The sequence below is a fragment of the Anarrhichthys ocellatus genome, unplaced genomic scaffold, assembly GCF_004355925.1.
Source record: "Anarrhichthys ocellatus isolate YVR2014 unplaced genomic scaffold, GSC_Weel_1.0 scaffold13, whole genome shotgun sequence".
Lineage (NCBI taxonomy): Eukaryota > Metazoa > Chordata > Actinopteri > Perciformes > Anarhichadidae > Anarrhichthys > Anarrhichthys ocellatus.
The window spans coordinates 2,309,357-2,316,647 of NW_022280043.1; positions in this window are offsets into that span (position 1 = coordinate 2,309,357).

A 7,291-nucleotide genomic window follows, 5' to 3' on the forward strand; every position below is an offset into this window, starting at 1 on the left:
TGTGTGTGTGTGTGTGTGTGTGTGTGTGTGTGTGTGTGTGTGTGTGTTTTACCAGCTGCAGACAACTGACCAAGGGCCCCCTGACCCTTGAGTTGTGGGTGTCTTCTACCTTGCAGGGCTTCATAACCAAATGGCTTTAGTCGCCCAAATTTAACCAAGCCTCAACCATCAGTAAATACTCATAAATGCATTTGTGGTGTAGCACTGAGAGATGAACAGTAGGCCATTGTTCAGTATAAAGACTTGCTGCACAGGCCCTGTGTCAAAATCAAATCAGTAAATCTTTCAGTTTATATTCTTACATGGTAAATATTCCTAAATCAAATTTTCAAAATGTAATTGATAACCTGGGGCTGCTGCCATAATGGTTTAGGAGGAGGCTACTATTGGTTTCAGGGGTCACTAGGGTCACTAGCAGATATATAGCAGTCTTATTGACCTATGGGATGAACTGGTAAGTTGGAGAAAATAGTCAATGCCACATGCTTTTCCTTTAGAGAGGGGTGAATTAATGTATCAGTGTTTCAGATATTATTGGTAACTACAAGAATTTCCGTTGTTGTGTACAACCCTGTAGGGGCTAAGCAGCAACCTGCATGTGCACAATAATTAATATGATAGAGAAATCACTGCAGGCTGTGGCACATTTATAATGCAGCAGCAGGGAATGTAATCCAAAGGACGCCAGCTCCGCTGGGGCAGAGCAGGGTAATTGGTTACTGGACTTAGCTTAGGGGGCTTGATCGGACTTTGGTGTTTTGCTGAGACTTTGGACAAGGTCTCTTGGGAATCCCAATTAAAAAGCAGAATGCAGAATATGGGTCTTGTGAGTGCCAACAAACAAGGCAAACCTTGCAGCTTTGAAAGCAGTCATGTCCAAGAAGAGGCAGCTCCATTGATTATACTGAACGTCTTCCCTGTGTGCTGATTGAAACCTGGTATTTAGATGCATTTTTCAGGTTTCTGATGTTTTAAGTGATGGGGAGCAGATCAAATGTGCTCTCCTATTTCAATAAAGGCCCTGAATATGTTTTAGTTTTTTCAATCACCTTCTCACTGTGAGAAATGGGGTCCCACGTGAACACACTTTTTTCTGCAAAAGTGTTTGATACTTCACATTTGTATCATCAGAAAGTATCTCTTTCTGTGCCTTTCTCACTGGCGTTGATAGGAAACAGAGATGTGACATACCTCTACGCACCAATCGGGATTTAGAAACATTATTTAAATGTCCACACAATCCTGATGAAGCAGATTTGCTTGGAAGTTTTTGAAGGTACTCATAATAATTACATTTCAGAGTTTTTTTTTAACTTTGATTTGCTGCTTTTTTAATCGTGAGTATTTAATGTTGTAGTCAAATACTTATGAAGCCAAGTTTTCAAGTTGTTTTATGTCGGCAGTGTTGTTTTCATATGACTGTAAAGCATGCATCAAGTTAAGTCATACCAAAATGTGGACAGGCTTTCTGGGATCTTTAAAATCAATTATTTCACTGTTCATGTTCTCATGAGGGGTTGACACAATGAGTCCTGACACAATTTGCATTATGGTTACTTTTTGTCATTGTTTACATTCATCAGAGTATTGGGTGTTGTCTACTCTAGAGTGACAAATTAGTCCTATTCATGCATGCTCCGCCATGGACCGTGCACGTGTAGCTGTCCAACAAAACCTAAAAGAAGATGTTCTACAAAATGAGCCTGTAATGTCTAAAGCAACATAAGAAGAGAATGATCCTCAGACTAAAATCTCCTTCAAGATCGTACCTGAGACTTTCTTTGAACAAATCTTGTGGCTTTGTCTACTCTAAGGCATGCAGTCTGAATGTATAACTGTTTCTATGTTGACTAAGAATGGAGACAACGAAACACGACTCCTGTAACCAAGCACCACACACCGGACTCGGCTTGTATCTGGTGTCGGCGTGTGCCGAGGCGGACCCAGCTTGGTTTTCATTCTATCCCATGCTTAGTTGTATGAGTTCACCAAACTGTGAACATGTAATATTATCAGATCCACACTGGATGACTGGATGATGGGCATCCGGAGCAGTGATTACCCACCGCCTACGAACAAACTGATGTAATATGAAATATCACCCCCCCCCCCCCCCCACACACAGTTATTACTGGGGGAAAAATATTTTCAGGTTATATTTTTTCTGGACTTAGCAAACCAAATGTGTGATGTTGTTTTGGTCTTTAGTCGTACGAAAGCTATTTAAACCACATCTCTGCTCACACACTATGTGCTGTGGGCTGGATTGGGTGTCTCTCCGATCCTATTGTTCATTGTAACACCATCACTCTGGCTGTCCCAGGAATTCAAACCCAGCTCACTGGTCACATGTGAAGACGAGGGAGTCTTGTTCTGTCAAAGAAAGCTTCAACGTTTCCATTTGGAACAAAAAGACCACATATCTGCACCAGGAGAATAAAAGAGGCTTCTATATATTAGATAGATATTTGCTCTCTACTCCTCCTGCCCAGGTAAGTGAGTTGGGGGATTTCTTTGATTAATTGTTGTGTTATTGCTGTATTTCATAAGTATAAATGGTTACTAAAGTATAAGATAATTAGAAGAGGCCTTACCAGAGATCAAACAGTCAAATATTGTAGTGGCAGAGTTAAAACGGTTTCATTTAGTTCTGAGAAGCATACATGTTTGTAGTTTTAGCTACAATATAGCATGCTGATGTACTACATATTCATGTGTGTAAACAAACCATTCATTTAATGAGTTAAGTTGGTTGTGGGACATTTAGGGATAAACTGGTGGAAAGTATTTCAACAAATAATATAATGCTGTGAATCAACACTCACGATTACATTTTTTTTTTTTGACAAAACCACAACATAGATTAGCAGACAAGGTTTCACCACAGATTTGGCTTAATTATCTACCCTCATCTAACTATCCTTCCCTTGTGTTCCGTCCTGCCTTCACCCTCCTCCATTCTGAGTCAGAGCTCCAGCAGCCAGATGGAGCCCAAGGCCTCCCTAAACCACAATATCCCGCCTGATTTAAATGGCCATCATCACTTTGGTTATGGAGGAACCATCATGACTGAGTGAGTCGAAAAACGTTCTGCACAGAAATTAAAAATGTAATATATCAGAATTATAGATTGTTGTTTTTCCTTCACAGGCACACCACCAGTCGTCAATGTTCTAACAATACTGGCAGAAAGAAGAGTAAAGTTCGTCTCAATGACCAGCTGTGAGTAGCCATTGATTTATCATAACTATAGTCATTATTAACAGGAAGGATAACATTCATGTTTTTTCTTTTCTCAGCATACCAAAACCAACTGATATAAATATGGCGTGAGTACTTTCTGTTTGATAGACTGATTTATTTATTTTCAAAAGCTCACTACTTGCATTTAAGGTTTCTTGTGTCTGCCTCAAACTTTGATACACTTCATCTTTATTTAATTCTCTGCTAACAGGGAGAAAATGATAAAGATAGCAACTCCAAAACAGCATCCCTATTCATCCCACATCTCCCAGTTTGCAATGTTCCCATCCTTCCGCTCCCCAGATGACCAGGAAACAGGAGTCAGAGCTGCCTCCCAACATTTCATCAACCCCCTCATCCCAAATAACGTGCCGGACGTCACTCTGCTGAGCAAAACTATAGGTACGAGTGAAACATATTGTGGTTAAAGGGGGTGATAGAATAGATGTTTCCAGAAAAGTTTAATATGCCTTTATTTCCATGTGCAGGTGGTCCATACAGACATGAGGTCTTGGAGACGCCCATGAAAACCAGGAAGAAAGCAGTTATGTGGACTGGAGAACACGGCTTCTTAGATGTGAGTAATGAAATACTGTACATAGCTTCACATTATGGTTTAGGTTATCCAATACAAATCAAATCACAGTTGATCTGATCATTTTCTAAATTTACCAATGTTCTTCCTTCAGCATACAAAGCCATTGAAAGGAGAGAACCAGGTGTTCTACCCCACTCCTCTGAAGACGGTGCTGCCCAACCCTAAACTTCGTGACCGGGATTTGTCGTTATCTGAACGGACAAGCAACATGCTGAAAAATTTGGAGCGAACACACTGGGTCACCTCCTACCAAATGCACCACACAGGTAAAGAAGCCTAAACGTATGTTAATATGTTAGTAACAGTATAACAGTTGTTGGAGTGAGAAGTGGGCCTGAATATATATTTCATTTAGAGACAGGACTACTGTTCCCCGCATATGGCAAAGCACACCTTTATGAACTTTGGCACACATGAAAGCTTTTCCTACTGCAAGGATAGACAAAATGAAATATATATTATCCCCTGCTCTCCCAGAAAATGATAGACTAACATCCCTTCAGCCAAAGAAAAATGACAATCCTCTCCTTTTTTTCCAAACCTTCACTTTCCCAAGAGTTTTCTTTCAGTCCCAGCAAGAAGCTGAAAAGTTACGTATTAGAACGCAGAGGATATGCATGATTTGAACAACAATAATACTGTTGGTATTTGATTTTTCTAAGGATCTGGGCCAGCAAATCCACTAATGATAGACGACTTCAAGGAAAAAATCTGTGACATTACTGGGATGAATACACATGCTGTACCACTGGTAAAATCCTCGAGAATGTTGCACGTTTTTACAGCAACTGTGCAACACTAATCCTATTAAATTCCTTTCCCTACAGAGAGAAAGGTCTTTCCCCATATTTGTTCCCTCTCAACCCAGAGGAGGATGTAGAAGAAGACAGCAGGGGAGCACCTGCAGTCCCACTGCTCTTGAACTCCCAAATCGATCTCAAGCTCCAAACCAAGGCTCTCCTTCAGGATCCCGGATCTCAGGTACAGAGCAACCCCCTGACATGTACACCTCCCCTCTTTCCCGGGAAGAGATGGAGGTCAACAGGGAGAAGAGGCTGACCGAGCTGTGTGGAGGAAATCTTAGTCAGTCCTCTGTGGTCAAAGAGCTGGGAGGTATTGAATTAAATGCTAAGTTATCATCAAGGGCAGCTTCAGAGCAGGAGATGCTGGCAAAGGGCAGAGAGCTGCCAGGCAGTATGTCTAACCCCTGCATCCTGCCAAGGCCTCCTGTCCTGCCTGGCATTCGGCCAGTGGACAGAGTTGGGACTGTGGGTAGAGATGGCGCAGCTCTCTGCCTCCTGGACCTTCAAAATTCATTCAGTAAATCGAAGGCCCATCGCGACTTTAACTGCTCCATCACACGAGCTGCTGTGAACCTGAGGGACAATGTTGTCGCGGGGAAGAAACATGACTTCTACGGGATTAACTGTCACTACCTGCATGGATAACACTGGGACATGATTTTGTTTTTACATCTGGGAGCAAATAGCTGTCATGATTTTAATCTAAGAATTGAGCTGAATCTAAAATTGAACCAATGTTGAAGTTGAAAGACTGCAGAGTTTATAACATTACATATTGTACTTTTATAATCATCTAACTGAATTTTCCCCTTGAAATTTACAGAAGGTCATATAAAATGAAGATTAGAAATTTGATTTTAGGAGGAAAATTCAAGTTTCTAAAATTTATAAAGATTGTATCAAGTTGTTCAGGAAATAAAATATATAAAAAATATATATATATTTTATTTTATTTTAAAAAACGGTAAAAAAAAGCAAATTGCCCAAATTATATTGGTTGAATTCAGACACCAAATTACAACACATTTCAACAAACTTGAATGTAGTTTTTGGTATTTAAACCTTGGAAAATCTGAGGGGAAACCCTCACATTAAAACACTCAAATTCTGATAGATGGTTTCAAAGTAAAAACACAATATGATGTGAAATAATTTCAGAGGTGTTTTCATTTCAACATTAGAGTCCAAATAATATTCAGTTACTTATAAGGCTCAAACTATTACAGCTATATATTGTTATATAGTGTGTGTTTATATCCACACTAAGAACTGGTTGGCACAAAAACAGAAAAAAAAGGCTGTAAGAGTTCTTGTATGCTCATAGTAAAATAGTTTCTGATTCATATTCTTTTCTCGAGCAACTTTCCAGACTGTTAATTTGACTCATTACTTAATATTTTGTAAGTATAGTAAACAGCCTATTTGCAGTATATTGTTAATTTGCTCCTTGGTTCTAAGCATTCAATTTGCAAGATTCATTATGGAGCTCAGAATGTATTATAGAATAACGGTCTTATAAAAGTCTCCCTTAAGCCACAGCTTAAGGGTAAAATAAAAGGAACAGCCTTCAAAGCTCCCTTCTCTGAGTTCAGTGCGCCTGCACAGTCCACAGAAGGAATATTCAGCGGCTGTAAATTCATAATGCTGCACAGATGAATACTTTGGTCTTTACTGTAAAGCTTTTTTAATTTCACAGAGGAGAAAACTTCTATGAAGATGAGATTTCCCCCCGAATGTCACACAGAGTTCACCACAGAGCATTGTGTTGGCTGTGTTATGGAATCCACCTCTTTGTATCGTAGGTGCTGCAGTAACCTTCCTGCTCGTCAGTGTGAAAGGGAAAAAAAAAAGCCTTTTTCCATGTAATCTGTTGCAGTCAGGCTGACTCTCTGCAAAAGGTTTATCCATCACAGAAAGTCCTTGAGCAGCAAGCCTGCAACCTTGTGTGATATAACAGCCTCTCATTCAGGCGTTGAGAAAAAAAGAAAAAGAAAAAGGCTTTCACAGCAAAATAGACCAGTACAATTTTCTTCCTCAATATTGTAGACATTGTAGATCTAGTCGCAATGCAATTTCAAACCAAGATACGATTTGTGTTGTTGGTAATTGTTGATTTTGTCCTTTTTGCTATTGTGCATGTACAGCAAAATCTGCATTTATATGTATTCATAAAAAACAGCACTTATGTCACCTACATTTTTGAATCTGCTGAGTCAAAATATGCAAATAGTTTTCATCTCAGAAATTGTTTACAAGTCATCTATTTATTTTTTTACTATATATGTATTACTATGCCATGCGTACTACTGAAAAGCTGTGATTCAACAATAGGTCCAGCAGATGGCGGTATATTAGCATTTTCGGCCCCAAGTTATTTATCATTCTGACTTCATTTTGTTTTTTTAATGACAGTTATCTTATCTTTTTGTTGACTCATCATGTTTAATATCTCATTCAGTTAGTAAAAACAGAAAAAAAAGTAATTCAACTTCTTATCTACAAGTCGACACAGGAATGTAATATGGAAATACATCTGCAATTAAAACAATGACTAAAAGACCAAGACTCACTTGCAAAGTGATGGGTTTGCGTGCCCTTGCTTTTGGGGTCTTCCTCAATACGTCACGGAAAAAGATGCTGTCAATGA